This window comes from Tupaia chinensis, unplaced genomic scaffold (assembly GCF_000334495.1).
Source record: "Tupaia chinensis unplaced genomic scaffold, TupChi_1.0 Scaffold000009_1, whole genome shotgun sequence".
Taxonomy (NCBI): domain Eukaryota; kingdom Metazoa; phylum Chordata; class Mammalia; order Scandentia; family Tupaiidae; genus Tupaia; species Tupaia belangeri.
In genome coordinates, this window is record NW_006159439.1 from 3,456,184 (window position 1) to 3,463,977 (window position 7,794).

Here is a 7,794-nt window from a genome sequence, read left to right on the forward strand (position 1 = left end):
AAACAAAACAAAATTAAAAGATCTCAGTCTCTTATGTTAAAATGACTGCTTTTTCCTACAAAGGAAAGCTAAGTTAAGAAGAGTGTCAGTGAAGAAGTATTATGCTTGAAAATGCTTCCTCGGTTTTTACCATTAATGACCAAACATTATACGACTTAGCAGAAACAATTTACACTAATACCTCTGGGTAAATTTTATCTTTAAAAAATCTAATATTGTGGTTGTTTTAATAGCTTGTAAATGTCCTTTGAAACAAAATTTCAACATAAGCTTCTAGTAGATGAAAGTACTGTTTCCCCACACTTTATAACGTCAGTAATACTCTCCATACATCCATCCGAATTTAAGCTTAAATTCATTCTTATTTATGATCACTGTGCTTATCTACCTGCATTTGTTCTTCCCGAGGTCTTCCAGCATTACTCTGTGGCAATCTATCTGTCTTGCTCCTGCTGTATGTCTTCCCTCTTTTTTGTCTTTCTACTTCTCTTTCTTTTATCTTTCTGCAAGGTTGGAAGCTGTGCTGCAAAAGATTGGATGGCAGTTTTCAATTTAATATGACCTTTGGTCTCAAGTCAAAATGTAATGTACCTTTTCATGTTTCATTGAGAAACTGGGATATACTAATGTATGGAGTATGATAAAAAGATCAGAAAATACAGACTGATTTTAAGTCACATTCTATTACTGTCATACATGAACAAATTAAAATAAATCATTGCTTGAGCATATGTGAGTATAAATCCAACCTAGTTATTGTGAAATCCTATAAAATTCATAAAAGCTTAATGAAACGAAGAAAGTCTATTAACCCAAAATACCACCAAAACTCATTAGAGATAATTAAGCCTCTCAGACAAGGGATAAGTGAACCAGTCTCAGTCTGAAAATCAGAAACATGTGGGTGCACATCACAGCTACCTCTCTCAACACCATCCTCATTCTCATTTCACGTTATTAAATTCCAAATGAAGCGTCAGAATAAATATAAAGAAATGTTACTTGAACTTTTACTTTCCTATTCTACATAGTACAACATCTGGAGAGCAAATGGAAGCTATCTAAGGCTTATAATTCAATTTGTTTAAAAGATAGAATAGCTTAGAGATAAGTTATATTTGGTTTGTAGTAAAATAATCATTTATTTACTTTTTAAAAAAAATGCTGGAGAGTATATGTGCTCACTGGAAAGAGACAGAGAGAATGAGAAAATGAGAAAGCAACCTCCATGAGAGATGGTTATGTTGTAATCCCTTCTTCATCTCCCCTCCTTCTAGGATTTTGGGAATGCATGTACACAGGCGTGGAGTGTTTTTCAAGCTAGCAAATCTGGAAATTAAACTTTACAGTCAGCCATGTAGGGTACAGCCACCTTAGCCACCATGCTGTGGAATGGTCTATGGTAATCTTTTTAGACATTCTTTATTAGGTAAATTTTGCATTAGACTTTCAAATCTATATTACTATTTTAGAATTATTTATTGAATTTTATTTATTCATTCATTTGTTTTTAATTTGACCAGAGAAAGACAGGCAGAGAGAGCGAGAGAGAAAAAGTGAGAAATCAAGCTACTAGGTCCAGGACTTGGATGGTGGTTGGCCATATGAGAGTGTCCAGCACCTTAACTATCATGCCACCTGCTGGTTCCCATCAAATCTATATTACTTTTTAAGCTATGCTTTTAAATAATAAATTGTAATTTATAAAAATATAATGTAGTTCTAAATTTCAAGCAACCAGTGGATACAATGAAGGATTATCTATTTTTGCAATTTATATTTGTCACTATTGCATATTGAATGCTATCGGAATAAAAATAATAGAGAAGAGAGAGAAGGAAATGCAATATTTATGAAGCTATTTCAATTGGTTTAACTTCATATAACTATTACTTAAGACGTGGTGCTTAGGTTGTAGCAGGTAATATTCTATTGTATAAATAGGCTATAATTTATTTATCCATTCCTTCGTCGATGGTCATTTGTTTTGTTTCCAATCTTCGGCTGTCATGAATAATGCTGTTACAAACATTCGTGAACACATTCTGTGTTGACATACTTTTTTTTCTCTTGAATATATGTCTTGCAGTGGAATTGCTGGGTCATAGTGTCACACTGTGCTTTCCTTTCTGAGCAGCTACCAGTTTTCCAAAAGCCAGCACCATTCTATTTCGCTACCAGTAAAACTGGGAGGGCTGCAATTGTTGTATGTCTTAAAGACACGTGTTATCTATCTTTTTGATGATAATCCTCCTAGTGATGGCTATCCTAGTATAAAATAATATCTCACTGTGATGCTAATTTGCATTACCCTAATGGCTATAATGTTGGCAATCATTTCATCTTTGAGAAAAAGTCTATACCAATACTGTATCACTTATTAATTCAGTTACATTCTTGTTTATGATGGAGTTATAAGTATTTTGAAATATTTTGAATATCAGTTTGTCATCATATATATGAAGTCATATTTATAAATATTCCTGTGAGTTCTCTTTCATTGTTTTATTTGCTTGTTTTAGACTTTTGTTTTATACTTTAATCACTCATCCGAGATGACAGAGAAACAGAGGGAGGAAGAGTGAGAAATCACGCCCAGGTGTGTGACCACTCTGCAATCCCTTCTTCTCTGATGTCCTCTCAGGACTTTAGGCATGTACTTACATGAACTTTTTGAAGCTGGTAGGTCCAAAGTGAACTGTGCAGTTGGCCATGTGGCATCTTACCACCTTTACCACATGCCACTGGCTAGCCCAGGATAGCCATCTTCATAATACTGTTTTCTATACATTAACATGACATGTCTTTTCACTTATCTGAATCTTTACTTTCTTTCAATTAATCGTTTAATTTCATTTTTGATTGTTTATGCCTAATGTAGGAACATAAAAAGGGTTTGTAAATTAATCTTATATTCTGTAATCTTGCTGTTCTTGTTTATTACGTCTAAAGTACTTTTTTCTCTGTGACTTTCTTGGGGGTATTGGGTTTTTCAACTATTATTATATATTGGTGTATTTCACTCCAATTCTGTCAGTTTTTGTTTCATGTATTTTGGGTCTTAGGAGCTCATTGTTCAGTCAATGTCCACAGAGGTTGGAGCAATTCCCTAGCGCCATTGAAACTGCCACCTTTGTTTACTAGAAATGTTTTCAAGTTGGCTCCAGTCCTGCTCTGACTACTTTTGAGCAAAAGCAATCCAAGGTATCTCGTGCACCCTTATAACTTTTTCAACCACCTAGAGTTGGTGGTGAATCCAGTTTTAAGCATTCTCAAAAAAAAAAAAAAAAAGAGAGTAGCAAATGAGATCATTGAAACAACATTTCTACTGGAAGCTAAATATTTATACAACACGTCCTAACTAGTTAAAAAATATACATAATTTTGGGACCAGCAGATGGCATGGTGGTTGGAGTGCTGGATTCCTATACAGCTGACTGTGGTTCAAGTCCCAGATCTGGCAGCTTGAAATTTGAACTGCACACGCATGTGTGTGTGTGCCCAAAATCCTGAGAGGAGAATGGTGAAGAGGGGATTTCTCACTTTTCCTTTCACTGGCTCTTTCTGTCTCTCTCTGGTGAGCACACATGCCATATGGCAAAACTAATATATATATATACACACATATATATATATATATATATACACACATATATATATTATATATATACAATTTTATATGTACATGTTTGAGATTTTATGACATATATATTTCTTATAAAATCTCAAATACTGATTGAAAGTTAATCTTTGTGACCAGCAGATAGCTTAATGGTTACATCACTGGAGTCCCACATAGTCAATGGCTATTCAAGATGGAGACCCAGTGGCTTAAAATTCAGTCCAGGAGTGCGTGTGTGTGTGCTTGAGATCCCAAGAGGAGCATGGGGGGAGAAGGGATTGTGGCATGGCCATCCCCTCTGGGGGGTGATTTCTTGCTTTCTGTCTGTCTCTCTCTGTTTCTCAGGTGAACACATGTGTCCTATAGGAAAAATCTCTTTCTCCAAAAAAAAAAAAAAAAGTTAATCTTTAAGAGTTTCATATCTAGAGTAAGCTCTGTCAACATTGTGGTTACTTGTTATTTGCTAATATGTTAACACAAAGTTAGGCTTTGCATAGAGTCATAATTTAGAGTTATTCCCTGAAACTTTCTAGGTATATGAAAATAATAAAATTTTAGAAATTTTCTAAGACCAGCAGATGGTGTAATGGTTCCATTGTTGGACTCCCACATAGTTGAATGCAGTTCAAGTCCTGGTCCTGGCAACTTAAAACTCATGCCAGTTGCTGGTGCATGCATGCCTGATCCCCCTGGGTAGTGATTTCTCACTTTCTGTCTCTGTTTCTCCTGTGAGTGCACATGCCCTATAGCAAAAAAAAAAAAAAGAAACTTTTTTGTGTTGATTTTTTAAATCTCCCCCACAGATATTATTTTATAATAATGTTTTAAAGATTACATCATTTCATAAAGTAGATTATTGCTATCCTTGTCATTGTTATCAGCCATAATTAATTTTTGAAAATTGGAATCATACTGCATATAAAGATTTACTTTTGTTTTAGTTATCTACAAACATAGTGACTTTTTTGAAAAATGAATTATTTTATTTAACTTTATTTATTTACTTATTTATTTTAATTTTGACCAGAGAGGGATAAAGCAAGAGAGTGGGAGAGGGAATGTGAGAAAGCAAGCCACCAGGTCCGGGACTAGAACCATGGCTGGTCATGTGGGAATCCAGTACCGTTAACCGCCACACCACCTGCTGACCCCAACATAGTGATTTTGTTATATTATATGAATACACTCATTAAATACTTAGTTACATAATGTTTTATAATATAAGCATACTGTGAATTTATTGATTTTTTGGGGTAGGCTTCAGTTATATAATGTAGTTTAAATTTTATTCATTTTTTCTTGCTTCTTCACAGTGTTTTCCCCACTTCTTCAATATGAGCTATAATTTTTTCTTTCTGTGACTTGAAAGCATACAGTTCTTACCTGTGGTGATCTTTAATTTAGTAACTCTTTTATCCTTTTTTTATTTCTTCTTCTCCAGGTTAAAATAAGGTGGAACATACTGTGCCAAAATTTTGACCAAATAAACCTCTATTCTTTATAGAGTATCCAGTCTCAGATATTTATGTTAACAATGCAATACAAGACTAATACACTATTCATGCATTCCTGTGATAAATAACACTTGGCCTTGGTATTATATTGTTGCTGAGTTAGTGTGCTGACTTTTTGAGCATTTTTATATTGATATTCATAAGTAATACTGGCCTCTGCACTCACTTTCGTATAATATGTTTGTCTGGTTCTGAAATCGAAGCAACAATGACCTCACAGAATCAACTAGAAAGTATTCCCATATTTCTATATTTTTAAGAGATGTGGGGACCAGCAGTTAGCATAATGGCTATGTCTCCAGACTCCCAAGTAGTCAAACGCGGTTCGAGTCTCGGACCTGGTGACTTAAACTCACGCCGGGCATGTGTGCATGCGTGCCCAAGATCCTGAGAGGAGAATGGAGGAGAAGGGATTGCAGCATGGCCATCCCCCCTGGGGGGCAATTTCTCGCTTTCTGTCTCTTTTTCTCTCTCTGTTCTTTCCAGTGAGTGCACGCACCCAATAGCAAAAACAGAAAATCTCCAAAAAAAGAAATGTGATGAATTACAGTCCCTGTAGAGACCAGGGCAGTTCTTTTAAGCAGGTCCAAAATTGCTAACTTGGATTTTACTACGGTTAGGGGTTGGGGCCAGAGTAAGTATTCCTATATACAGCAAGGAGTTTGCATGGTTTGAATCTCTGGTGATCAGAGTATGCCCACCAAGGTTTGTTTTCATTAGCTCGCTCAGATGTGAAGCAGAGGTGGATGTGGAGGATGGGGGTGGGGGTGGGGAAGTAAGTTAAAACCCTCTCAGCATCCATTCATCAAAAACTAGGTTCAGATGTCTCATTACAAGGTAGAATTTTTTTGAAAAAAGTTGCTCCTTGGGCCAGCAGGTAGTATCATGGTTAAGGTGCTAGACTGCAATATAGCCTACTGTGGTTCAAGTCCTGGACCCAGCAGCTTGAAAATCACATTGGGTTCATATCTGTGTGTGTGTGTGCCCAAAATGCCAAGAGGAGAATAGAGGAGAAGAAATTGTGGTATGAAATTGTGGTATTGCCATCCCTCTTGGTAGAGGTAGCTGATTTCTCACTTTCCCTTCTCTCTCTGGCAAGTACAAGTTCCCTATGGCGAAAACCTAAAAAATGCTTCTAACAATCTCTGCTTGCTAATTGGAGGTTTTAATCTATTTAATATAATGGAATTACTGATGAGCAAGAACTGCGTATATCTTCCATTTTTCTATATCTTAATTCATTTTTGTTCTTTTCCTACATTTCTCCTTAGTAAGATAATTAAACATTTTCTACTGTTTCATTTCAAATATGTTTTAGTTTCTTTGTCTATATTATAGCTTTTTGTTTTTCTTAGTGAATACCCTTGGGTTATAATTAATACCTTAACTTAAAAAAAAAACTATTTCTAATTAAAAACAACTTAATTTCAGCACTTTTTATGAATCTTTTCTTCAATACATTTTCATTCTCTCTCCCCCTTTGGTTGTATGTTGTTATATAAAGAACATACTTGTGATTAATCATTTATACAATTTAATGTTTATTATTTTATGAAATAGTCTTTTAGATCAGGTAGAAAAAACGAATTTCAAACAAAAATGTATTTATTCATTTTAAAAATTTACCAGTATAGCTACCTTTCTTCTCATTATTTCTTTGAATGGATTTCAACTAACATATTTTGACTCTTCGCTTCATTCTGAAATACACACTGTATAATTTCTTTTCAGACAGGAGTGTTAACAAATTATTTTTTCTTTATTTTTTGAAATATGAAAATACTTCATTTTTTTTGCTTTTGAAAGACAGGTTTGCTAGAAAAAGACCTCTTTGCCTATGATGAATCTATTTGTCTTATTAGGTTTTTAACAGTTTTACTGTCAAAATGCGTGTCAAGGTATAAACATTTTTGAGTTTATTTTACTTTGTGTTATTTTCTCGGATGTGCAGATTGTTTTTCATTAAAATTTAGGAAGTTTTAACTTTGATTGTTTGTTCAAATATTCTTCCTGCCTCTTTCTCTGTTTTTTCTCCCCTTGATTGAGTCTCTCCTTAAGCATATTTGGTTACTTAATGGTGTTCTAAAATTTTCTAAGTCTCTGTACTTTTTTTTTAATCTTTATTTTTACTTTCTGTTCTGAAGAAAAAATAATCTCAATTACCTCATCTTTAAATTCCTTAATTATTTTTTCTCATTAAACTTTGTTTTAATGGGTCTCAAAATTCTGTAACAGATTTTTGGTCAAGTTGTTTCCATTAAAAAGTACAGATTTTAAAACTAATAACTTAAAACTGCCACACACAAAAAAAACGAAATGGTCCACAAAACATTTTCCTTTCCTTCAGAAGGCTTTATGATGCATTGTTATCACTAATCAGTCTTTTACTATTAAACTTAAATGGCCAATTGAGACAAACTGTTCTGAGACTGTTCTTCCACCACTGATTAAGACTGGGGTGGCAGGAATGAGGGATATTCATTTAGCCTTCTGAGCTTTCTGGGCAGATTTGGTGACCTTGCCAGCTCCAGCAGCCTTCTTGTCCACAGCTTTGATGACACCAACATCAACTGTCTGTCTCATATCACGAACAGCAAAACGACCCAGAGGAGGATAGTCAGAGAAGCTATCAACACACATGGGCTTGCCAGGAACCAT

General features: G+C 34.6%; 1 pseudogene; it reads right to left on the reverse strand.

The window, feature by feature from the left end:
- Positions 1-7,604: 7,604 nt before the first annotated feature.
- The window catches only part of LOC114005027 (elongation factor 1-alpha 1 pseudogene), a 7,436-nt pseudogene continuing 7,246 nt past the window's right edge, over positions 7,605-7,794 (reverse strand).